A 25,150-nucleotide genomic window follows, 5' to 3' on the forward strand; every position below is an offset into this window, starting at 1 on the left:
ACAGAAGATAATTACACAGTTTAGTTTCTTCGGTTGTGTCAGAGCCAGCACTTGTACAAATGTTCTCTTTCTGTATTAGCAGCTCAGACAAACACAGCAAAGCAGAGGAGAAAAGGTTAGGACAGGACTCCAGTGCATCCAGAATTCAAAGGTGGCTCTACCTAGCTTCTACCAAGTAGAAACCCCCCCCGTATCATCCGCTGAGTAAGACATTAAAAAGATGTTTATATGTGAGTCGTCTTCTCTACATGTTGTATTCTTGCATGAAGCATCTTCAGATTTGCTGTTATTTCTGGTAGAGTGCCATGGCCTGAGATACTGCAGAGACCTCTGCAGAGTATCCTGCATATCCTTGGAAAAAGTGTGTGGGAGGATTTCATCACCTCTGAGGCGTGTAACGGTGAAGTCACTGCTTGCTCTTGCAGCAGGTTTCTCACTTATTGTGCGTGTGTTGCTTCCTCTCTCTGGCTGCCCCGGACTGCACTCCAGAACCTTTTCTGTGCTGAGCAAGTTTATCTGCTCGGGCAGGGGGAAAACTCCTGTCTCTCCTTGACCCAGAGGTCAGCAGTCAGTACAACAGGAACAGGGAGCTTCTCTCCCTGCTGCTCAGCCTTGGCTTTTCAAAGTAACACAGCGTACCCTAACTATGAACAAAACAGATCCATCCACTCCAGTAATTTTCAAGGATCTATGTACCAATTTATAATCCCTACTGAACATTTGCCTTGAGGATTTAAGTGGACCTGGAGAATCATATCCACCATTCATCTGTCCCAGATTCCTTCGAACCTGTCATAGCTCTCAAAGTCGCACAGCCAACAGATTGGGAACACTGTCATAGGAATTATTTTCTCAATCTGTGAATTCAAAATTGTGTGAATCTCTGGCACCTTTCCTAAATCGGTTGACTTTGCATGAGCCTGACTTCTGTAACGTATGTAGAGACACTTCAGAAAAATTGCTGGACTTCGTTCTTCAAGCGGGGAAGAGTCTTTCTACATTACCAATAACATTTCAGTCTTGCAGTCCACTCCTGAAGTTGGGCATGTGATTCACATTGCTGTGTGTCTTGAAATAGCCATAATGGATGCATATGCATTCAAGTGAAAAACTGCCTATTTTTGACAACTGCGACCTTTCTTATTAAGAATTTATATGACAAACGGCTTCTATATTTGGAATCTAACCTCCCTTTTTTCCTCCTTGAAGAGGTCAGACTTTAGAACATGTGTGCAGTGAAATTTCTAATATTAACAGGAGTGCTTACAGATGTTTGCATTAAAATATCAGCCATAATAATTCAGTTCATACTAACGGCTAGATTATGTCAAAAGTCATATCCTGTGATAGGGAAGGGGGAGAATTGCACAGAAGTGCTTAAGAACCCTTGATTCCCCCCTTACACTAGACAGGTAGTAACTCAATTGGCAGCAGCTGCAGATCAATACCACCTTTTCACAGGTTACTTAGCACTCAGTACCATATTAAGTGGTACACAAAACCTTCTCACATTCCCTTTCTGCTGTGTCTCGCTTGCTTCAGTGGAGAATATGTGGACGTCTGCTGATATTTCTGTGTACTGACAGCCCATGAAAGTTCTTACTGACTTACGTCTTGCTGAAACGTTCGGTTCAACGGGACTTAGCCTGTCAGTTCTGGCAGTTCAAAAATAGATGAGGAGGTTTGATAGGAAGCAGAAAAATTGGAAGCAAAAATGAATCAGGAATATTTTAAGTATCAAGAGTCCAACTGAATTATTTGCAGTAACTGAAACAATTTTTGGAAATGTTGTTATTTTTAAACTGAAATAGACTAGAGAGTTTGTAATTTGAAAAAGTGAGAGAATTTTAAAATGAAAGCTCTACTGAACTGTTATGTGACTTAGAAATTGAGCTAATGGGTGGCGTACGAAGTAATTTCTATTAAAACATTATCAGATCTATTCACTTTGTACCCATGAGTCATCCTATTTGAAGCATATGGGAAAATTTAGGAGTAAGACCAGCAAATTCCAGTCCATGGTGGGAGGAACAGTCATAATATCTGAGTTCAAAAGCACAACCCGTTCTGATGTTCCTTTTACAATTTAAATGGAAAGGAACACAGGCAAGTACACATACAGCAGGACCCATTGCCCCCATGTCTGAGGAAGCCATGGGGGTGTGACTGTACCACTTGATGTGGAATTGCAGGCTATACCAGTTAGCACTAACAGGAGGCTAAAGCTCCCATTGCCCTCTTCCGATGAACTGGTGTTCAAACCCGAGGACTGCATGTTATGTTCTCCTCTGAGAAAGCACCACATTTTTTCATCTTGCAATAATATTTTTACCCTTTTCTGTGAGAAATTTGCAAAAAAAAAAAAAGATTCTGCCTCAAGCTTCAGAGGAACTTGAAAGTAAATGTGAAAGTTTATGTCCCATGATACTTTTAAAGCAGAAGTTCTGCTTTCCATTTAAAGATAGTTGATTGCTAGTTATGTTGTAGAGTCTAGCTGTGAACTTTGGCTTTGCTTTGGCCTAGAGTCATGGCATCCAGCTTGTTTCAGCACAGAATATGTAAAGCATTCAGCTATATAAATCTCTAGTCTCCAAGGAACCATCTTTCCATATCTGACATTAATGAGGTACACCTGCACAGTGTTTGACTATTACACAGATCTCTGTATCATTACATTTATCAGAGCTATCTGAATTTAGCAAAACGCCGTAACTAAGACAATAAAAAAGGAACAGTTTGCCCGTTAGGAATGCAAAAGTTTCAGTGTTTTGGCTTTCATTCTTCGTAACATCTGTTGTACAGCACTAGGTTTGATCAATGTGTAAATATCTACATACACATTTATGAAAACTATAATGCAAATTAAGTTTCCTCTCCAGTATTGTCACTGGGGAGAGGGGAAGGCACATAACTTCAGATGTAGTCTGAAAGCTGGTAAAAAGAGATGCTGTGTCAACTTTTTGCATTGTGTTTAAATTAAAAGCAATTTATTATCTTTGTTTATTTAACCAAGTAAAACACTAAGTTGTTTGACTGAATATATGTCCATGTGAGAAAGAAATTCAGAAGGGTCAAACGTAAATTTTAAAAACAGAATGAAGAAAGGAACGTTGAGACTTATGGAGCCAGCTGGTATCTATAACTTCACCTGCTTTCTGTTAGGGTGAATCTCTATCCTAATGCCTGGCTTTAGACTTCTACTTGGGCAGAAATACTTTTGTATGGAGCAGAGTGATTCTGGTCTAGACCTTGAAGAACTGAAGACCAACTAAACATTTCCAAATTTGGGAGACTGAAAACTAGATCAAAGATCCTCAATCGTGAAGGCAAAACTGGGTTAGGGCTCCTCAACAGCACGGGCAAAACTGGTTTAGGGTTCCTCAACAGTGCAAGCAAAGTTTGATTTTGTGGAGATGTGGTTCTGGCAGGAGTGGCGAGAAGCTGTTGGATGAAAAGCAGCTGGACGGGATCAATGGAAGCTGGAGCAGATAAGGAGGGCGCAAATGAGAAGAGTGCCGAGGAGAATGGGAAAGTTGAGGAGAGAGAGAGGTGGGGCAGAGAGAGAGAGGGAGAGAACTGGTAAAGAATTTAAACAGGCTAAGAAATCAGGGGTGTTTTAAGGGGTTGTGAAAGGCTGTGTAATTGTTTTTTTTTTCTCTCCCGTCTTCCTGAAAGTATGCAGTCTTTCCTGCCCCTTGCAACCACACTCCTTTTTTGGGGGTTCCACAATCTGTTTTCTTCCCCAAACCCAGATTTCCCTCTTCTCCACTCTACAGAGTTTCCTGTACCTGTGAGGATGAGGGAAGGCCAGAGACCCGCAGTTGCTTTGGCTACCCCTGGGATTGAGGAAGGGGGGCAGAAAGGGAGACCAGCTGCTGCTACTACTAGGAGAGGCAGCCCCTCACTGTAGTAATTGTTGTCCCATAGGAAATAGCTCCCTCCTCTAATGGTATTGATAGCATCAAGTCTGGCTTTCTAGGGCTCCAGTGCACGTAAAGTGGGGAACAGGGCTGCAGACTTTACCTTCTTCAGCAGTGTTACCCAAGATAACTGCCTACTTTGCCTGTGAGTAATACTGGATTGCAGAAACTGAATCAGGGGATAGAGGGGAGCAGAATTTGATCCAAGCCACTGTTCTAGAGAATATTATTTGTAAATGCTCTGGAGCACTGCTTATCAGTTGAAATTCTAGAGATGGATACCCATACAGGGGACTTTAGATCTCCCTGAACAAAGGCACATATACTATTTAACTCTGATAAAAAGAAGTTAGAATCACAGATGGCCTCTGTCAGTATTCCTTAATTAACCTTCCAGACTTCATTCAACTTTGGTGACTCCAGCAAAAATACTGCCACAACAGACTCTTTGGACCATTTTTGGGGAAAAAAAAAAAAAATCTTTGTAATTGGTTTTGATCCAGTCAGAAGACGGAAAAACTTTAAAGTGTAGGAGACCACAGAACAATGAATCACAAGTGCCTGTTTGCCTCGAAAGATTGTTATTGTGTTGAATGTACTGCTTACAAGAATGACTCTGCCAAGTTCATTAAATTAACTGATTTACTGAAGTGCATTGATGAACTAGAGGCTTCGTTGTTTTGTATCGATGATGTCTGAATTCAGCATAATGACACCCCGTACACTTGCAGATTGTTGAAAGATGAGATCACAAATTAGAAACCCATTTGTCCTTTAATACAGAGCAATGTAAATGAAGGGTAACCTGGCTTCTTTGGAATTGCTATAGAATTTATGTAGGTAGGAAGAATTTAGCTCTTAGAGGCTAATGCTGATAACATTTGGGTTACTTCCACTACTTACTGTTTTACTTGCAAATTATATCATTACTATTTTTTTTTCTGCAAACTTCAGAGCTGCAGTGAATCGTAAAGCATTTTTATGCTGCTATTAAACTTCAGTTCAGTTAATTATTTAAACTCCAAACATATATTACTATCTGACAGCTCCATTCCCCTTGTTTCCTTCTCCAAACTAATGGTGTCACAGTCAATATGACTTATTCTTCACTGTTCTTTGCACTGATACCACTGGGACAGGTTTTTGCGTAAGAATTTGACGCTTCACAGGAGTTAATCAAACAGGTGTCCATCAAAGACCAAGATTTATGTTTAAAGGGCAGTATCACTTGTGTGTCAGCTTAGAGGTCTTTGTAGAGTAGTCTGCATATATTCTTGACTGTACACTGAAGAGAGAACATGTTTTCCTGTTTTATTTCTACAGCTTCATCTTAACAAAATGACCCTGCCTGCTTATATGTTCATTTACTGAAATTAGTAGGACTTGAAATGTTCTAATTTCTGTTACATATTCAGCTTCAGATGTTTATGTTTGAGCAGTTTGCATATATTTTGAAGAACTAGGATATGAAAAATATTGAGACTTCTGTGGCCTATACTCAGACTCCTTCAAGATAAACCTCTTGATGTAGATGCAGTGCATATCCTAAATATAATACTGGGAAGGATTAAAGCATTTTTAGTTTTTTTGTTGCTGAAACAAGTTTTCATAGATTTGTCCTCATTTTGCACGTAACAGCTTAAAGTATTTGCTGACCCTATTATTAGCTGTGATATTTCTGGTTGTTTTTCATCAATATATCTATTCCTTAAAAAAATTCACAAAAAAAAAAAAAAAGCAACAGAAAACTGAGACCTGATACTGCTTGAGAGCAAGGATGAGTATTTATTTTACATAATACTCCTCCAAATATTTCTACAGGGAATTAGCAATAAGTTACATTTCTGTAGAAAAATAGATAACATGTTCAAATGGAAATGTGAATGTCAATGTACACTGGTGCTTTTTGCTTATCAATGTGTTCTATTTAGAGAAAGAAGTAAAGAAATGCCCAGTTGTCTGAACCATCAGGGAATTGCTGTAGCACTGGATTGCTTTTGAAGAATAATATAGGCTGACGCTGGAAAGCAGCATATTCTCCTTTTATTTCTGCATACTTATCTTTGCCTTCGCACCTTTTTTCAACATGATTTAAATCATTGTTGTCACTTGCAAGAATTTCTTTTATGTGCCTTTGCTTGTGCTCCAGTCATATTTTTGCCATGGATAAACAGTCTCCATTCCCCTTCTGATATGTGCTTGAACTGGTGTGAAATTAGGGGTAGGAACTCCAGCTTTATCTCTTGAAGATTCCCATCATCAGTGTTTCTGTGTCTTTTCCGCACTTTGGACCACTTGACTTGCACAAAATGAATAGGAAACACAGAGAACTGACTCAACACAGCAATGGTATCCTCTTGACATTTAAAAAATAATATTTTTGCCTCTTAAGTTAGCTATGTGGAAGACAATTATCTTCAGGAGGTAATGAAGTAGCTGAGGGCATAAGCAAATAAGCGTAGGGAAGTGTAACCAGGGAATTTAAGTATGTTTGCACTCACTTTACACCCAAGTGCTAAGTATTGGCCTATAGCCATGTGTAATGGACTGAATGTAATTTATTTATATGTTCCTTTCTCAGACTGCTTCTAATTTTATAGTCTTATTCTTCCTTCCTTGTCTGTATTGACAAACTGCTATGGCATCTGTGGGAGTGGACAGCAGCCCACAGAGGTACAATATATAACTCCAGGCTCGCTGCCAAGGTGGATCACAATTACAGTTATTTCCAGTTGAAGGTTCGGGTTTCCCGCCTCCACAGGTAATAACCAGAAGAATGAGCTCCCTGCCATGTGGCACATCCAAGATACACACAGAGACTTGAACTGACAGCAGAGCCAGTAATACACATTCACACTACTCCAGAGTAATATGGTAGCTTCTGCATTTTAAGTCTCAGTCTGCAGGCTAAGTGTAACTTTTTTTTGAGTGCTTTGAAACTAAGTAGTTTTGTTTACTCCTGTAGAATTTTTACATCACAGTATGTCATATTAGGTTACGGGAAAAATTGATGTACTTCTGAAAGGTTCTTGTTCCATTTGTGTTAAACAAAATTGTTTGTCAACAGAGACAGTCACAATTTTTTTTTGTGAACTAGAAGCCAGTGAAATGTCTGCCATAAAACAAATATCCCAAAGAGAACATGAATTCAGCAATAAACTGTTTCTAATCAGGCAGCAGAGTACGTGGCACAAGCCAAAACTCTACTCCAGCAGCTATTTGCAACCTTTGCAACATTCTGAGGAAGCAGGAGACTGCTGCTATGTTACAGCCTCTCTTTCCTGGTAACGTGATCCACAGAATGCAAAAGAGAAAATTAAAAGTTAGACAAAATTAAATTATGGCAGTTTTATAAAAACTCTGATAGCTTTGGTCAAGGGTCCGTGAGAGGAATTTGTCCAACGCTTGTGACCTGTCAGGTCTTGATGAGGGATTACTTTCAGTAATCAGCTTGAAAGGCAGAGAAAGTGGTTTCAAATATTGAAGGATGCTGATGAACATAACTGATAAAATGAAGCTACAAACCAAGTGACAAAAGAGGTATCTACTGTGTGAAATGATTAGATCTCTCTGTCAGCAAAATTCTGAGGGTTGTTCAGGAAAATAACGCCTAACTGCTAGTTACCATTCATGGAGATCATTTTTAATTCAATTTGTCCCTTGGAACAAGAAGAGAGCTCCTTTAAGCTTCTCGATAGCCTGACAAAACAGGTAGTGTCCCTCTCTTATTCAGAACAAGTTCTGATGCCATGGGTACACCGTTTTCTAATGTCAGTGCATGAGATACAAATATCTTACAACTATTATAATTCTATAGGAAAATTCAATAGGAAATGGGTAGCTGCATGCTTAAGGATCTGCTCAGCTGTAATTTATCCAGTTCTGTCATTTTGCTTTAGGTAGCCTACTGAAAATTGGTATAGTATTCATTGGTATAGTATTCATATTTTTATCACAGATTAACAATGTCATTAATTGAATTAATATTGATTTGTACTCCAGCTCTTTCCACCTGCTGCACTTAAGGAAAATTAAAGCGTATTCCCTGCGTCAGTCTGTGTTGCACTGAAGATAGTGTCTTGAATTTCAAACATAACAACCCTGATGGGAATAGTTGGATTTCTCTTTGATTTAACTCTCCTGTTTTAAACAGTAATTTTCCCCAGTAATCTATGTGCAGTATTCTCTCAGCATGTTGAAAGTATTATTAATTAAGTGTTTGTAGAGGATTCTGTTTAAGAACCAACAGAATATCAGCAGCATGACTTTAATCTCCTCCCAAGCTTTCGTATATCTGACCTTCACAAGTTCGTTACCCTTTTTTTCTCATATCATGCAACAGATTTTATTATGCATTCATTGTACTCCTGAAATTTAATAAATATTTTATCACCAGCATTGAAATAGGGCTTATGAGCAAGAGAAATTAATTTCAAAGATGTCTTTAAAAAATTTTAAATGTTTCTCTTCAGGAATACATAACGTATAATAGAGGCAGATAAAATAGCAGATTAAATACATTGGGATAATTAACAAAGTAAAAATAAATTACATTATGTTCAGAATCATATGTCAGTAAAAGGTTTTGCCAATTCATTTCCTCACTTAAATTTAGCTTTGTCGTCTCAGCTCATTTATTAAATTTTGTTTTTTCTGGCATCTGTTGGTTAAGAACATAGACCTCAACAATGGCAGATTCAGGAAAACCTCTTGCTCACATGCCACTGACTGCAAAAATGCTTATGCTATATTTGGATTTTTTTCAGGGTGTTTTTTTTCACTCACAGGACACTAAAAGAAACTGTCATAGATGCCATTTTCAACAATGATTGAATTTCCAGGGGCGGAAAAATGGACTGTTAAAATATCCCCATTCTTTAAGTCACATATAAGATCATCAAAGGGTTTGACTTTTGCTTTATTACCTGGGAAGGAGATTTGGTAATATATTTCTATTGTTCAATTTATATTGTAATCATTCCATTCATCTGCTTTTGACACAAATGATATGATAAGTTGTATCCTGCCTGTATCCCTGTACTCCCTTTTTTCTATGAGTGTTTTTTGAATTCCCAGAGTGCTTTTAAAAATAGATTATGTAAAGATGTTATCTTAGTGATCTTAGTACCAACCAAACTCTTATTTTCACTATGGTCTACCCAATACTGTTATGACTATACTGTCACGTGGCTTCCCATATAGTGATACCATGCAAAAAGTGTTTCAGTTTTTTGTTTTCCACAGAGTAGATCAGTGCTCCAATTTGCATCATAAAAAATTATCATAACAAGACCCTGCACCCTTCTGCGGGAAGGGTGTTGCCACTCTTTGAAATCTGTTCCAATTAAAAGAGACTTTTTACTCTTTTGTTGTATATGAAAGCTGCCAAAAATATATAAAAATCAGTATTTCTATATGCAAATACAGAGTATTCTTTATTTTTAGGTGCTTTGTTATCCCTAATCTAAGATCATAAATAGCATACTTTTAAATGTAAAGTACAGTTGAAACAATCTTAAAGGACATAGAGCAAATACATCTGAAAACAAAAAGCATAAGAAATATCATCTGGATCTTAAATTGGCTCTCTCTTACAAACACATTTGTATACAATGTGATTCCCCTGATTCTACCCAGCAGCTCCAGTGAATCTGAAGTGACAGATAATGCAAGCTCCTTAAGTGATTACCATTATTGAGAGTAAAGTACTGACATAATTTTACACACTCAAATGAAAATAAAATAAAAATTGGAAAGCAAACAGAACACTTGAAAGATGAAAAAACTTTGTGTGAGTTACAATTATTGTGTACTAGTTCATGTGCTACAACTAACATCCCATTAGATACCTCCATGCCCTCCATGGTAATTAATCAACGTCAGTAACCCACGGCAATATTTCCAGGGATGACTACGTAAAGAATAATGATGTTATTCTCAACAGATAAGTTTCGGTTTTTTTACTATCAAACAAATCTACGTACTGTAGCGCCTTGTAGTGCACTTTTAAGAGCTATTTTGACAAAAATGTTAGCTTTCTTTTTACTCCTTTTAGGGTTGTCTGGTTGGCCCAACGGAGAGAAGCGGATGAGTGCAGTACTACCTGCTGCTGTACCAACAGAACGGATTGTGGTGTTTCAGCTGTGAAGAATCACCTGCCTCAACCTGCTGGCTTATTAATTAGGTAGGTATTGGGCTGTATGAACAGTTGGTTCTGTGTTGGGTTGTAGTTGGATTGTATACATAGTTTCCGAGTGAACATTTAGTGATATTGCAGGAAAAAAACCCCTAGAACCGTTAAAAGCAAGGTTGTCTCCACACTGTTGCAATACTTTCTTGATCAGGAACATCAAAAGCTTCTTATTTCCATTTTCCTTTTTAAAGGTAGAAGCTGAATGATGAAACCAGTGTGGCAACTCAGCTAAAAGACAGACCAATGCCAGGGGTACCACTGTGATTTTTTTCCAGAGACTTTTGCTCTGTCCCTGAAACGGAGTACTTGCAATAGAATGGTGAGTGGCAAAATTACTAATAATAACCCAGAGCTCTTGGAACAGAAGCTCGGTGGCTTGCTGGAGGGAAGGCTGCATACTCTAGTACAGGCTTTTACCTAGCATGGTGTCAATGCATATTTATACTCTCTCACTTATATTTTCCAGTCATAATGTATGTGGGTCAACCTTATTACTGCAGCTGTGCTACCACTTGCAGAGGTTCTGTGATTGAAACTTGACTACAACAGAGTCTGTGCTGTTTTTTCTGTGTGGGTGTATCACTAACTCAGTCAATTCATCTGACTCTATTCAGAAAACAGACGCAAACTTCTTTACAGTAGGAAAGTGCTGACAGCCCAAACAGAGGGATTTATGAAAAGTTCACATAACCAGGTTTTCAGGGTGAAAAAGCAAAATTTTTTTGTGTGGCCTGATCCTTCATTTCTCACTCATGAATATATTTGCTTTGAAGTAAGTGGGGATAGTTCGTAAGAGTAAGAAATACTTCAACGAATATAGGTCCTGTGACTTTACTACAGAAATTATAGGAATAGGAGGTTGTAGTATTGGATTTGAGATTTTACTGAGACATCAGTGAGGCTGAAATTGAAGAACGTAAATTTGATTTATGAGTTGGGTTCCTGGAACACAGCCTGGATATGCCTTCTCGGTATATTTCTCTTCCTAAATTCTCAGTCTGTCTCCATTGACATCAACTGAATATCAATGAGCCTATGCTGATTTACTTAAACTGAGGATAGGACCCTTTTTTCCCTCTCCTTCAAGCTGCTAGCTAAGTTCCTATACTTGCTAAAATGCTCCTTTCTCCTTGTATCCCCTTCTTTTGCTCCCTGCCCAGCAGAGCACCATTTGCTGTGAACCAGAATGTCTGCAGATCTACCAGTTGGTTTGCACCAAGGAAGAAATGTCAGTATTTTGCTCTTCTGGGCAGTATAAATGACGTGGTAGTATTTTGACCTATGCAATATTTTTCCCTCAAATGTTGCCTAAAGGGTTGATACGTTACTCAGTTTATAAACAGAAGTAAAGCCCAAACCTCAGCAAGTAAATGGTTTCTGCTTATCTGTATGTGAAGTATCATTCAGGCTTAATGTATTCCAATACAGAAGTCTTAATTTGATACTTCAGCAGAGAGAAAGTTTTTTATTAAGTAGACTGAAAATAATGGCATGATGAATTTGAATTTCCTTGGGAATGTTATTTTCTGTAACTTTTGGGGAATGGTTATTTTAAGAAGTTAATGGAAGTTGCACTTACCCAGAAGTAGAATTCAGCCCTAAAATTTAATAATTTGTCCAAACTTTAGAAATTATAGTGCTGTAGCTGAGAAAAAACAAATGCTTCTTCCAGTGTGATCCCTATGTCTAAACTTCCGAAACACGTCTGTCTTGTTTACCTTTTCTGTAATTAAACTTTATGCTACTTTAGCCATGTTTAGAAGTTGCTCTTACTGGCTATAGAAAATCTTGCACCAGAACATCAGTTAAAAAAGGAAAGAGTCTTTTAGTACAGCTTAGATTAAAAATAGTCTATATTTTCAAGTAGTTATCATGATGATACCGAAACACTATATTTCTATTTGGCTCACTCCCCTATTTAATCTAATCTTCCTGTCTCGGCGCAATAGTTGGTCCTTTTTACTCTGTGTAGCTTTTCTTGCTTTCACATCAGCCAGGATGTGAAATACATTTTCTTTTACTGTTTAGTAAATATTTAGGTTGTTTTAGACCACAAACAGCTAATGAATTCAGAATTGATGGCTCCACCTGTTGGTGAAAATATAAACTTTAGAATGAACCTAGAAATGGACATAACAGTAACTGGAGGGTGGCAGAAAATAACGTAACGATTTTTACTTTATTTTTTGTATTATTTTGAGATCACAAATTTATTTTAAATTTACAAATTAGGTACGCTACAAGAGGGCCACAATGTCTTAGTAAATATTCCTTCTTATATTAGCAGGATAACATGTATTGCATGGTAATTCTCCCCCTTTTGCTGCTTATTATTAGCAGCAAGTAAAAAAAATCAAGTGTAGAATAAATTCAAAATTACATTAAAGTCAGTGGCTTTCAGCCATCATTACTTTGAGATATTTTAAAGCTAATTCTATAGAGACTATGCTAACAATACCATGACCAACAATCTTGTACTCACGAGGGCCATCATCCTTCTCTTGATTTCAGTGGTAACAGGCTCAAGCTGAGAGAGTGAACTGATGTCAACAGCAAAGAAATGTAACTTCGTCCTTCTCCAACAAGTTCCTATCTTACACATTAGGTGTTAATGCATAAAGCACCCTCACACCTCATATTTGAGTTCTAACTTCTATATCATACAGAAGAAGTTTCTAGCTCTGGGCATCAACCTGTGAGGGGGATGTTAGGGACAGCAGTCTCGGGGAAGCCTCAGCAATTCTACCTGCAGTATGACTGGTGAACTGGACACAAAGTCTGAGAGCAATGTCTGGCTCTTACTCTATTTCACTTCAGAATCAAATGCATCAGATTAAATCACAGACAGCTTAAGATAACCTGTTATCTTTGTACTGGAATAGAGTTGGGGAGAAACATTCATGCATGCAGGCATGAGGTTCTATTCTGCTGATGCTTAAGTAAAGGAATCAGACTTTGCCTTATAATAGAACTCAGTCTAATTTGGATCCAACAACAGAAGGTCAGAAAACTTGTTGAGTTAAGGCTATTGGCTCACGTTAGATCAAAGGAGCAATGCCAATATGCCTGGAAAGCACTTGGCTGAAGTGCAGGCAGAGGGAAAGAGATGCACCTCCTCTTGGTGCATAAACAGGTTGCTGAACTTCTGAAATATGAGTCAATGTCTTGTAATAACCAAAATCGAATTGATATGATTTTTATTATAAAGCTGTAAGCCTGCAAAATTCTTCCCAAACTGATTGAAACTGAGATTAAAACTTAAGACTGAAAGGAAACCCACACTTATACTTGTCCAGTTTATTATTCTTGCCTTTTAAAAGCAGAAGAGCATAACAAAATATCATTGTGCAGTATCTATGATGTGAAACTACTTGAAGAATGTGATTTCTACGGCTTTGAACAGCTAGCTTGACTGTAAAGATCTTGAAAAGACTAAATCTTTCTCCTACCTCTTTGAATTTCTCAGGCAGCTGAGAATTCTCCTTCTGAGGCTGAATTTCTCAGGGATGTAGATCAAGTCTGTCGTTCCTACACCGCCTGGTTCTGGTCTCCTGACTCAGCAGCAAAAAGTGCAAAAGTCATAAAACTACCGCTATCTTATGATCCTCGCCTAGCAGAATGGCTTGTGAAATTAGAGCCAACTTGAGGCTGTTTTACTCACATAGGAGGGGTAATTCCCCCTCTCCCTGCAATGTACACATCTGTGCACTGTTGTTCTCCTTCAGTGCATTCAAAGGAGCTGGGATTCTCTAAAGGTCTTGTTCCATGTTTCTAGAAGTCTGGAAAACTAATGGGGTGAATTTCCTGTGCTACACAGCCACAACAGGATGTTCAGCTCTATAAATTTACACTGAATGTCTGTATTGCCCAGAAATGCAGCTAGTTTAAAAATTCAGTGAACGAATCAAAAAAGCACTGGAAGATGAAGTAATTTTAAAGCAACTTCTGTAAATCATGGTTGACCAGAACATTTTCCCAATAGTTCAGTAACTGCGTACCTCAAATGAGAAGGGACCTTGCTATCCTTGGAACGTAAAAACAAGGCTTTCTATTTTCTACCTGAGCTCTTGCCTACAGTAGGTAAAGACTGATGTTGTTGTTTTACAAAATAACTTCAACTTCGTGATTAGGTGCAGAACTGCTGAAACAAAATGAGCCTTTACTGCTACTGTGTTCCATGCGCTAATGAATTTCCATCTGCCTAACACCCAAACTCAGGAGTCCGGCTGCAGTCTTTGCACCTTGGGCCTCACAGGAGTAACGCAGCATGGGGCTGCCTCCAGGCAGCAGTCAGACCTTTTCATTGCTTTTGCAATTCGCTTAGCCTGAACTCAGCTCAGATACATTACCAGGTTTATAGAACACTTTTACACATTTTTCCAGCTGGTTTTACTGAGGCATGGGTAGGTCAAATAACTTGATGCAAGGTCATATGGAAAAGTTTACTGATGGTTCAGGAGGGTTTAGAAATACTCCATGTAATAAGATAGTCCATTAAATGTTTTTTCTTTTTTAGTAAATACTGATTTAAGCAAAAAAATATTGGAGTGCTGGTCTAGAATTTGTTGTCAGTGACTTGTTCTGCTAATCCTTACCATTCACAGTTCTGAAGCGCACACTACTGATCTTGCTCTAAGTTGTTGAACATATCTTGATAATGCTGCAAGGAAGTTTATTGCAATTTGTAGCCTTCAAATGGTCTATGTAATAGAGCAAGAGAGGATGCAGAAGAGACACAGTATGCTGTCCTTATTAGTATTTCATTGCAATGCTGAGGAAGACTTCAGTGATAGCAGAGGACAAAAAATCCTAGAAATACCCTTACAAGAGGGAACTGAGTATGTGTGATCAAGACTAGCCCACTTAATATCTTTTTATAATCCAAAGAGATGAAAATACTTGCAGAGGCTGAGATTTAACTGATGAGCTAAAAACAAATGAAAGCAATGAAGCTCTTTTAACTGATGTTGATTGTTGATTTAGATGTATGTTTTGGATTCATTGCTAGATTAAGCAGTACCTCCTAGACCAGATGTGTTTCTAAACTTTTCTGTGTGAGCATATCTTAGTCGCTTTCATGTATTTGATCTAGCTGAAATTTTAAGAATGCTCACCTTTGGGAACAAAGGAGGTACGTAGTCAGAAAACAAGCAGCTAACTGCAAAATTACATCCTTATTTACTCAGGGAATTTTCTTCTTTTATTGCCTGCTAAAGCAGATTTAAAACCCCATTTGTCCAAGTAGCTCTCCTAACTGATTAATCTCAACTATTTTTTACTGATAAGAAAATTAACCTGGAGGCTACTTCAGATGAATATATTTTTCATGTTATAATAATTAGATTCTTCCATTTAGTCTGCTAACAAACAGCAATGATTGAAGTGGAACTACTGAAAAATAAGATCTTTTGAGTAAGCATTAACAATTACAAGGACTAAGAAATGGCTCCTTTTCTACTAATAGTTTTTTTGCCGCGACTTAAGACTTTTCCAAGGGTGGACACATTTCCTTCTATTCTGCTACATTTCTCTGTGTATGTGCCACACATTTTTCGGTGTGAAAATTCTAGGTGACTTTCATGTCACGGATAAAAGTGGTTTACACCTCTTTTGTGTAAGAATAGCCCACTGCGACCACCTCTTGCTATTTTCTCTAATGATTCATCAGATTTGAAGAGCGTTTCCCCTTCTAGCTAGCAAGTAACATTTTTACAGTAAAGCTGAACTGAAGGGGAAAGGATGATTCCTTTAACTGCTCTGTGTGTGTCTGTTTGGTGTTTTTCTGTCTGTTTGTTTGTGGTTTGATTTTTTGTTTGTTTGGTTTTTGTTTTTAATCCAGCTATTTGTATCTTTTTTTATGGTAAAGACAACAATGTGAACTTTTATTCCCTCATATGCCAGGTAAGTGAACGTTCTTTGCTATTTGAATATTTCCTTTTGGAAAATCAAGTCTGTGTAATCTGTGATGTTTTCCTCTCAGTTAGGTCATCTCAGTCAAGCTTTATCTCAGTCTCGGTCGCAGTCCTATCAGAGCTGGCAAAATTGAGATCCTTTTCAGATGAGAAAAGGGACTGAGTTGCTGGACTTGGGTAAAAGACTTGGGTTTCCTGCTGCCAAAGAGAAGAAGAGACTGGAGGAAAGCAAGTGCCACTGCTGGAAGGGTCTGGTCCTTCCTCTTGGCTGTAGAGACTTCTGCACACGCTTTCATAAACCCTCTGTCAGGCCACCAGCAATCAAGCTGGTTTTCCAAAGCAAACAGAGGGATCAGAGCTATTTGGCTGTCTCTGTTAGTCAGCAACTCCCTATATATCTATGACTAGAATCAGACTTGGTTAATTTAAAGGTATCAGTTAGCAGAATCTGTTCTGTACTGCCTCAACGTTCCTTTCCAAAGCTTGCCTAATTAGAAGCAGTGTGCTAAACCTCTCTTTGTGGTACCATCAGAAAAGTCTTTCCTTGAGGCAACATAAGTAAGAGTTACATATCTATTATCTATCTGTCTATCTATCTATCTATCTATCTATCAATCATAATATCTAATACTACATTGACCTAACAATCCAAACTGAATACTTGAAATTAGCAAATACTGACATATTGTAACTCTGTCTGCACCTCACCACATACAATTTCCAGATCATAGCATCTGTTTTAGTAAAGGAAAAAAAAGCAGTAAAGATGATGATGTTGCTAGTGTGAATAGATCCAAGTTCAGCAGCAGAAAGCAGTTTGTGCTAGGCAAGAGGCATTTCTTATTTATCCATTTTACAGAACCACTTTTCAGAGAGGAACCACACTTTTTTATTTTTTTTTCCATTTGGTTTAGTAATACATGGTTTTGCTTCAGTTGACATTGGCAAATGTGGCTGGGTGTATTGGCAGAGTTGTGCTAATCAATCACCATTAAGAACATGATTTTCAGCTGAGGAACAGGAAATTTTGGATAATTATGATGCTGATCACCACCACCACCACCACTACCAAAGAATGTAAAAACCACCACAAGGCTTTCAGAACAGAAAATGCAATTGATGCCTCTCTGTCACATATTACAGTTTGGAATATCTGCCGAGCAGAGATTTTTACCTGATCTTTTTTTTTTTTTTTTTCTCTGAAGCTGTGTTAATTGTCACAGCTGTGTTAATGCCAGAGGCAATCAAACTGACCCTTTGGTGGGTGTGGCCCAACATTCTTTTCTGTGGCTTAAAACAAAGCAATGAAAGACGTTCCCTTTTGCTAATTTTCCAGTGTGTTTCTGGGAAATCAGACCATGAAGTTTGCCTCAAGAAATTGGTTCGATGTGGCTAAGACCCTTGTTTACATGTTCTCAATTAAGGAATCCTTAATAAGCTGTTCCATTTGCACACAGATTGCCCAGGGACGGTATTTTTACTCTCTTTGGAAAACTTTGGCAGCAGGTAATGTATTAAATCATTGGTTTATAGTTCAAGGGTAAAACTCTATTGCAACTGAAAGATCTGATATTCAGAAAATGTGTATGCTTTACTCCAATTCTGCTTTCTTTTAAAATTAGTTTCTTAGTCTCATTGAGAAATGAGTGCCAGTGTTAGTTTTGTTACTCACAGACACATTAGAAAAAATTAAATTGAACATTTACTGGAGCTTTAGTATAAAATGTTTGAGATCTCTAGGTAAGAGATCTGAAGTATTTTCAGTGAGTATTTCTGCTGCACTTGTCTTGGGAGCGGACACTGAATTGGTTGCCTTTGATGTTGGTGTTATCTGTTTATCATTGAATCAGCTCTGCAAGTTTAGCTTTCCTTCTTATACCCTCAGTGTGCCAGTGGTGACCTAGCAGCAGTGCGTCTGCAGCTCAGCTTGTAGCCTTTATCAGAATGTTTTACTATTCTGCCCGCAATGACATCCGTTACAAAGCAGATGTTGGTCCAGTCATGACTGGCAGTCATGATGTGACTGGCAACTGGCAAGGCATTAAAATATCCATCTGCTTTTGATTGCTTGCAGGATGTTCTTCATCTGAACTGGGGAATAGTCTCTCATTTTTAGTTTTGAATTGTCCATTTACTGCTGTAGGGGAAGCTGCCACCCCTGAGTGAAAACTGGAGTCAGCCCATGAGGAACCAAGAAACAGATGAGGGATGGACAAATTGAAGGACTAAATCCTTTCCTTCTTGCAACACAGGGTGAAAATCCTCTGGAAGTTAACTCAGCCCAGTCCATATTAGCTTCTGCGCAGAGATGCTTTCCCATTTAGCAATGTTGCTGCAGGAGCTGCAGCACATCTGAGACAGCAATCATATGGGCCCAAAATCGGTTAACAGTGACTGAAGGTCTCTGCACCACACAGCCTGATAGCTGGCCCCTAGCAGATAAGTACGTATGTTAAACTCTGGCAGTAGGAGCTCCTGGAAGGAATTAGTCCCCTGTCTCGGCTACAGCAGAACTAATTTTGGAAGTCTCTCTTCACTTTCCTTACCAACATTGTTACTTTTGTTCGATGTAGAGGGTTAATTCCCTCTCCTCCCTTCTGTGCCGTGCCAATGTGGTGTTTAGGTTATCAAACCAAGTTAGCCGTTGAGAAGTTTATCTAAGCTGTGGTTTGCATTTTGGTTTTTTTTGTAATGTCTGGAATTGGTGGAGATAAAGCATGGGCTTTATTTTCTGGACTTCATTTTACATGGGTGACTTTTGGCAATCTGGATCTACATACTTAATTGTTTAGCCCTTAAAAATATCTTTGTTAAGAGAACATTTAGGAATGTGAGCTTAATAGCCATAAGATTTCCGTGTAGAACAGTCACGGGGGAAAAAAAAACAAACAGATTTTTTTTTTTTTTGGTAAGAACAAGAATTTTCTAAAATGAAGTAATACTGATGATGTAGGACCACCAGAGGGCACTCCGGCTCTTTGATTGCTCTTTAGTCAACTTACTGGTAAGGACTGTAAAACTGATAATAAAACCTTAAGAGGAAAAATACTGATATATTTCTTGTGGAAGAAATTACAAATAGGTATCTCTTTTCTTTCTTATCAATAGTCTTATCACAATCTTGGTATTAATTATGCACACAGATGATATCACTCTTTTTGGAATGCATTTGTGAAATGTTAAAATGGGAAGATGCACCATGCATCTTCTCTGAGACTTAGTTTTTGGAGATGATTTGAAAGCAAAAGATTTTTTGCAGTATATCGGATATTTTTCTTGACATTGTAAGTCTGATAATTCTACCAAGTAAAGTACGCATAAAAAACAGTTTTGATGTTGTGGGGTTTTTTTGCTTGTTTGTTTAAAGACATCTGCCAGTAAGCTCTCATGACTACTTCACTCAAAAAGCAGCCCATCTGAATTGACAGAGAATTGTGTTTAGCATTTGCCTCCATATGTATTTGGCCATCTTATCATTTTTATAGAAGTAGCGTATTAACTGAGAGATCAGAAATGAATATATGAAATTTTCATCCTCGTGCTTTTGTTCCTGTAAGTTTCAATAGGATGATTTTTGGCTGAGCTAGTGATGTGCTGAACGCTGATCACAATTAGTTTCTTCTAATGGAAAGGTTACTGTAATAATGAACCTTTTATAGCCTTTCTCAATTTCTCCTAGCCAGATTCTTTCATTTGTTTTTAGATCTGATATGGATCCTTCTGAAGAGGTTTTGCGAACAGTGCTTTCCTTCTGTGAGCTAAACCTTACCAGATTACCCAATAATAAAACTTCTGACTTTTTTCTTCTGCTGTTTTGCAGTTTCAGTACCGCTTTGTCATTTAAGTGAAGGCAGCTGATTGTCTGGAGTTGACTAAATGATAAAGAAATGTCCCCATTTCATGTGCCTTTGACCACTGTAACTTAAGAAGTGACTGTAATAAGATCACCACAATCCCATAGCCAAAAGTCACATAGCTGAAGCATATGACACATTTTATTTGGCTGTTCCCCCCTTTAAGCAGAGTATTGCCTACACGACAAACAAAGACCGTCTCGGTAACAAATCCCCAGTTGTTGCATGCAGGCTTAGCCTCTCTTAGTGAGGCTCTGACAGGCAGAAGACTCTCAGGCAGTTTCTGACTCAGCCCCAGATCCCATCTTTTGCAGATTATAGGCTCTCTTCCTGGCCAGTCACCAAGAAATCCTTCCCTACAAGCCTGATTCCTATTACTAGCACAGGGGGGCAGAGCCCAGAGCACTTGTTTAACCCGTGCTTAGCCAGCGTATGGTTTGCATATTCCAACACTTTGGTTTATTTTCTTTCAAAACCTGTGATTAGGAGTATGCACATCTCTGTCTTTATATGTACCAAATGGATACAGCCAAATTACAGGAAGTTTTCTTTCTTTAAATTGTTTTGAAAGCACAGAGAATTGCAATTTTTGACAGTGGCAGAAAGTTAGAATAGCACTTGTTGAAGAACTGGTTAAAATATATTGTCAGTGCCTTAAGTTCACAAAACACTGAGTAGGAACTGTGGGGTTGGGGGAAGGAGTGTTTTCATGGTCTGTGGAGGGCTGGCAGTTTGAAGTTATTCCCTCTGCATAAATATGGCAACATTTGTAAGCTACTCCAGATCACTTACTGGAATGTAAAGTCAGCAGAATTCTGCACTTTAGAAAATGATTGTACAGTGGGACCCCTGTAGAGGAAGTATTTTGTGCCTCAGTAAGACAATGTTCAGTGAGTTAGTTGCTTTAGTGGTGCTCTTTAAGGCATGAATTGTGGTATACTTCCCTACTTTCTGTTCCTTCCTCATAGAAGAACCTATGTCCTGAGCTGCTTCTCTTTATTGTCACAGCTGATCCATACACAGTGTGGGGAAGGTTGTTATTTCACAGGATGATTCAGTGTTTTTACCATTTGGGAAAAATCATGCCTCCTTCTCAAATTTGGTCTCCTCCCCAGTATTCACTGGTGGCCAGGAGTCATGGTCAAGACTTGGATTCAAAACTCAGCTGCAAATTAAAGATCAGAGCCAACCTAATAGCTGGTACCTAAACTGGTGTCCAAAGCACTGAGCAAGACACGAGGATACAAACCAGCTACTGCACTAAGCACAGAGCTGCCTAGAACTAGCACGGGGAAAAGATAAAGACAGGGTGAACGCTAAATTTGGACCATCACATGGTTCAATCTGGACTTCAAGGAGGTTTCCCCACCCACTTGGGACCTTCATTCAGGACTGCTGTCTTTGGGGATGACATTTGAGCCATTTCTGGTTTGTGGCTGAAGTGCTTGGCCAGGATCTATGGAGACTTGTCCAGCTGCTTTGCCTGTGAGGATTCAAACTTCTCACCCACATGCCTCAGTTCTTCTCGCTGTCCTGGTCCTGTTCCTGTCTTTTATCCAACGACTGTTTCGTGCAAAATACAGAAGACCATCTGGCAACAAATGCAGTCTCTTCTTGAGCTCTGCTAATTGTGCCAGATGCCTTCCACGGATTCTCCAAACCACAGTAGTTTTAGTTCTCAAAATTCTGATGATACATAAAGATAGCAGAAAGTAATATAATGTGGTAAATTGCTTTTTGGAGCGATTTCATGGAATACAGAATACTTAAAGATATAAAATGTAATAAAAACATGTGTCAGACAAACGAGAACACAGGAAATCTGAGGTAATTTCCCTTTGGGATACTGAAAATGTTATGGGCTATGCGGCTGCAGTGTTCACCAGGAGGCTACAGTGGCATTTGTGGAACCGCTTCTTGGTGCTCTCTTAATTCATGCTGCATTGTCGTCTTTGGCATTGGACAGCTTTGTTTTTTCTCCAACACTAGGTGAAATAAACCTGTAAAGTATTTTTGGAGGAGTAATGTCTTGTATAATACTTGAAAGGTTGGCTGTGAGAAAAGTTCCAATTGATATGTATTTGACTCATCCTTGAGGACTCAGGTATTCCGGTAACTAGGTCACTTTGGCATCAATCTTCTGAATCTGTGACAGTTTTTGTGGCTTCTCTGTTCAGTCTCACACTCAGCAACTTATATCCTGTATATACAAGCCAAACATCTGTGCCTATTACTTTTCTTTGTGTTATTTTGAAAATCTCCCACTAGCGTGGCAGCAGGGAATCTGGTGAGGTCAATTTAGTACTCTGGCTATTGGATAAGGACTCTTGACAAAAAATAGCCCTGACCGCTGCTAGTTCAGGTTCATAAGTATTAAAAGTATAGTATTCTTCAAAATATTAAGAAGTGTAATCAACCTTGTGGTTATTGCTAAGCTACTGAAATAAGCAGAAAATACTGGCTGCTGCTTTGAGGCTACTGAAGACTCTGTTGTTTTTCACTTCTTCAGTTACTGATATAGAAGACACAGGATAACCTGGGATGAAGGTCACAAAGCAGCTGAACTAAATCTGTATATTTAGAGAATTATACAAGATCAAAATGTTTAAATGAGATGTTCAAGGCATCTTTTCCATGCTTCCTGAAGCTCCGTCCTTTCTTTCATCACAGGAAGAAAGGAATGCAATCTTAGTCATCTGTAGTCAGAACACAATTATGTGGACAATCCTGGAAGACAAACATGGCTCAGGACCTCTTGTAAAAGGAGCTGAAACCAGGTATTATTCTTAGGAAGAGAAGCAGTGGCAAGGACCATCAGTGAAATGTGTAGATACCTTTGTAAGACTTCCAAATTTCAGCAAAATTGTTATACCCTGAATAATGGTAGACTCAGGCTTTGCCAAAATACAGCTGGGCAAATCTGTTACTTCCCATATGGAAAGCAACTGTTCAAGTAAGTTATATAATTATACATTATAACATTGCTTCTGTCCAAAACCTAGGGCTGTTGCAGACATAAGCCAAGATTTTTTTTTTTTCTTTTCTTGCTATAACTAGATTTTTTTTTGTTGTTATTCAATTAAAGCCATAAGGGAGTAAACAATTCCATTCTTTTCTCTTTCCACCCTCACCATTCCCATATCTGATGATTTACCATTCACTGCTCTGGAATGTTAGTTGGCAGTTTTGGCCTTGCTGCTCTATGTTGGTTTCCTGGACTTGAGACTAATGAAACAATAAGCATTTTTCTGCTGTAGTAAGCCCCGATTTCCCCACCCCTCACTTCCAAATGTGGATTCTGAAGTTGATACCATAACTTAAAGGAGTCAACATAAATAAAAGAAAGCAGCTTGGAAAACAAACAGATCTTTCCCTCATTTTGAACAAAAAGCTCTAACAGTATTCAGCACTTAGCGCTTGTCTTTTGAGCCCTTTACAAATACTTGCCTTACACAACAGAGGTACACATTAAAAACTGATACCTCAAAAAGTGGGGGAAAAATGACTGTATTTAGAAGAATAGTAGCCTGATTAACATGAAGCTATACTAGATGGGGTCACCTGAGAAGGCAGTTAGCCCTGCAGGACCTGTTCATTCTCTTGCCAAGATATCTGCACTGCTTTTTAGATGGTGATGGCTGAGAGACCAAAGGACATCTGGCTTTTATGTGAACAGATGACTTGCACTTTACCATAGTAGTTTTACATAAACTTTGATCTGGCGTAATTTTCAGCTGGGTTAAACCTAACCCAGCAAAAAGCTGTGCATGTTTAGCCTGGATCATAGATAAATATGTGATTAATTCCGTTAATCGTGCTGCAGCCCAAAGACTTGTGCTGGCATGAGGGACGCAGCAGTGCAGGAGGGGACAAGGTGGCCTTTTCCTGTGGCAGGTCCAATTTATGATGACTTAAAATGCTTGTGGAAGTATGAATGAACTTATTTAATTCCAGGTTTAAGTTTCCTGAACCTCAGAGAGAGGTAGTAGACAATTTTACATGCTACCAAAAAGCCATCTTTGGCATAGAAACGTAGCCCCAGCTTAGCAGCATTTTAAAGATGATGAATAATAGCTGTGCCATATTTCTGTTGCATGGAAACTCTGCATTATGAACTGCACGGAGGCAGAAACCCCATAGATCAATACATACATCAGCATAAGATAATTCAATCTATATTCAACAGAAAAAATTAAATTGTTCAGCTTATATTGGTTTAAGCAATGCATTTTCTAACCCAGATAATTAAGTGTACTGTTCTATGCTGGTAGAATACGTAACACCTCAAGGACCCACAAACAGTCAGTGCCTTGGAGGACCCAGTGGACAATGGAAGCACAATACCTTCCCACTTTGTACTTAAATGCTCCTTTGCTGCCATGGAATATAGGGAAATGATCCTGTGGAGTCATCCAGTTTCACAAGTATCTTGCTACTCTGTAGACCTTCAGACTTACTGTGTTTGTGTGATACATTTCTATAAGAAATAAAACACATGGGGTACAGAGCTGAGAGCCAACAAGCTGAGCAAAGTAGTTTAAGACATTGCAGTGGTACTATGCTAATATGAGGTACCGATTTTGCTGCAGGAAACTTGGAAATTGATTGTTTATCACTGATAACAACATCACTGATTCAAGAGATAGCATATTATACATTTGGAACATGCTAACAAGAAAAAAAGACATTTACTAAATAGGAGTAAAGTAAATACGACTGCTGTTTATATGTGAAAGAGCGAGGTTGCGTTGCTGCAACTGAGAAGTAGGTAAATGTTGGGCTATGGCGTAGATGTGCGAGCTACTTGGGGAGCTATATCAAGGAAGTGTGAGGAGTCAGACATAGCAATTGTTTTCAGCTGGAGGTAGACGTAGTTATTTTCTCCTGACAGAGACCTCACTGGACACATTTGCTCTGAACAGCTGTGGACAGCTGGAATTCCAAAGCCTCTTGCTTAGAGATTTGGTGCCTGGGCTTGTCCCAGGGCTCATGTCAGGACATATACCAAAGTGCACAGCCTGTTCATGATGTAAAACGTGGTGGTTCCCTCTGCGGAGCAGGGGTTGGTTCCCTCTGCTCCTCTTCTGTTTGGCTTCTCCTGAGCTTTGACCAGCTCAGTCTCAACTACAAGGCCTGTGAGAGCTTCACAGTTCCTGGCTGAAGGTACTCAGTCAGGTCAAATTCTAGCTCCAGATTAGGATGAGATAGGGAAATGCGTCACCTTCCCCTCACCTCCTCCCTAGCTTCCCAGGACAGGAGGGAGGTACACTG

This window comes from Nipponia nippon, unplaced genomic scaffold (genome assembly GCF_047370975.1).
Source record: "Nipponia nippon isolate SJK-2023a ecotype South Korea unplaced genomic scaffold, ASM4737097v1 scaffold_6, whole genome shotgun sequence".
Taxonomy (NCBI): domain Eukaryota; kingdom Metazoa; phylum Chordata; class Aves; order Pelecaniformes; family Threskiornithidae; genus Nipponia; species Nipponia nippon.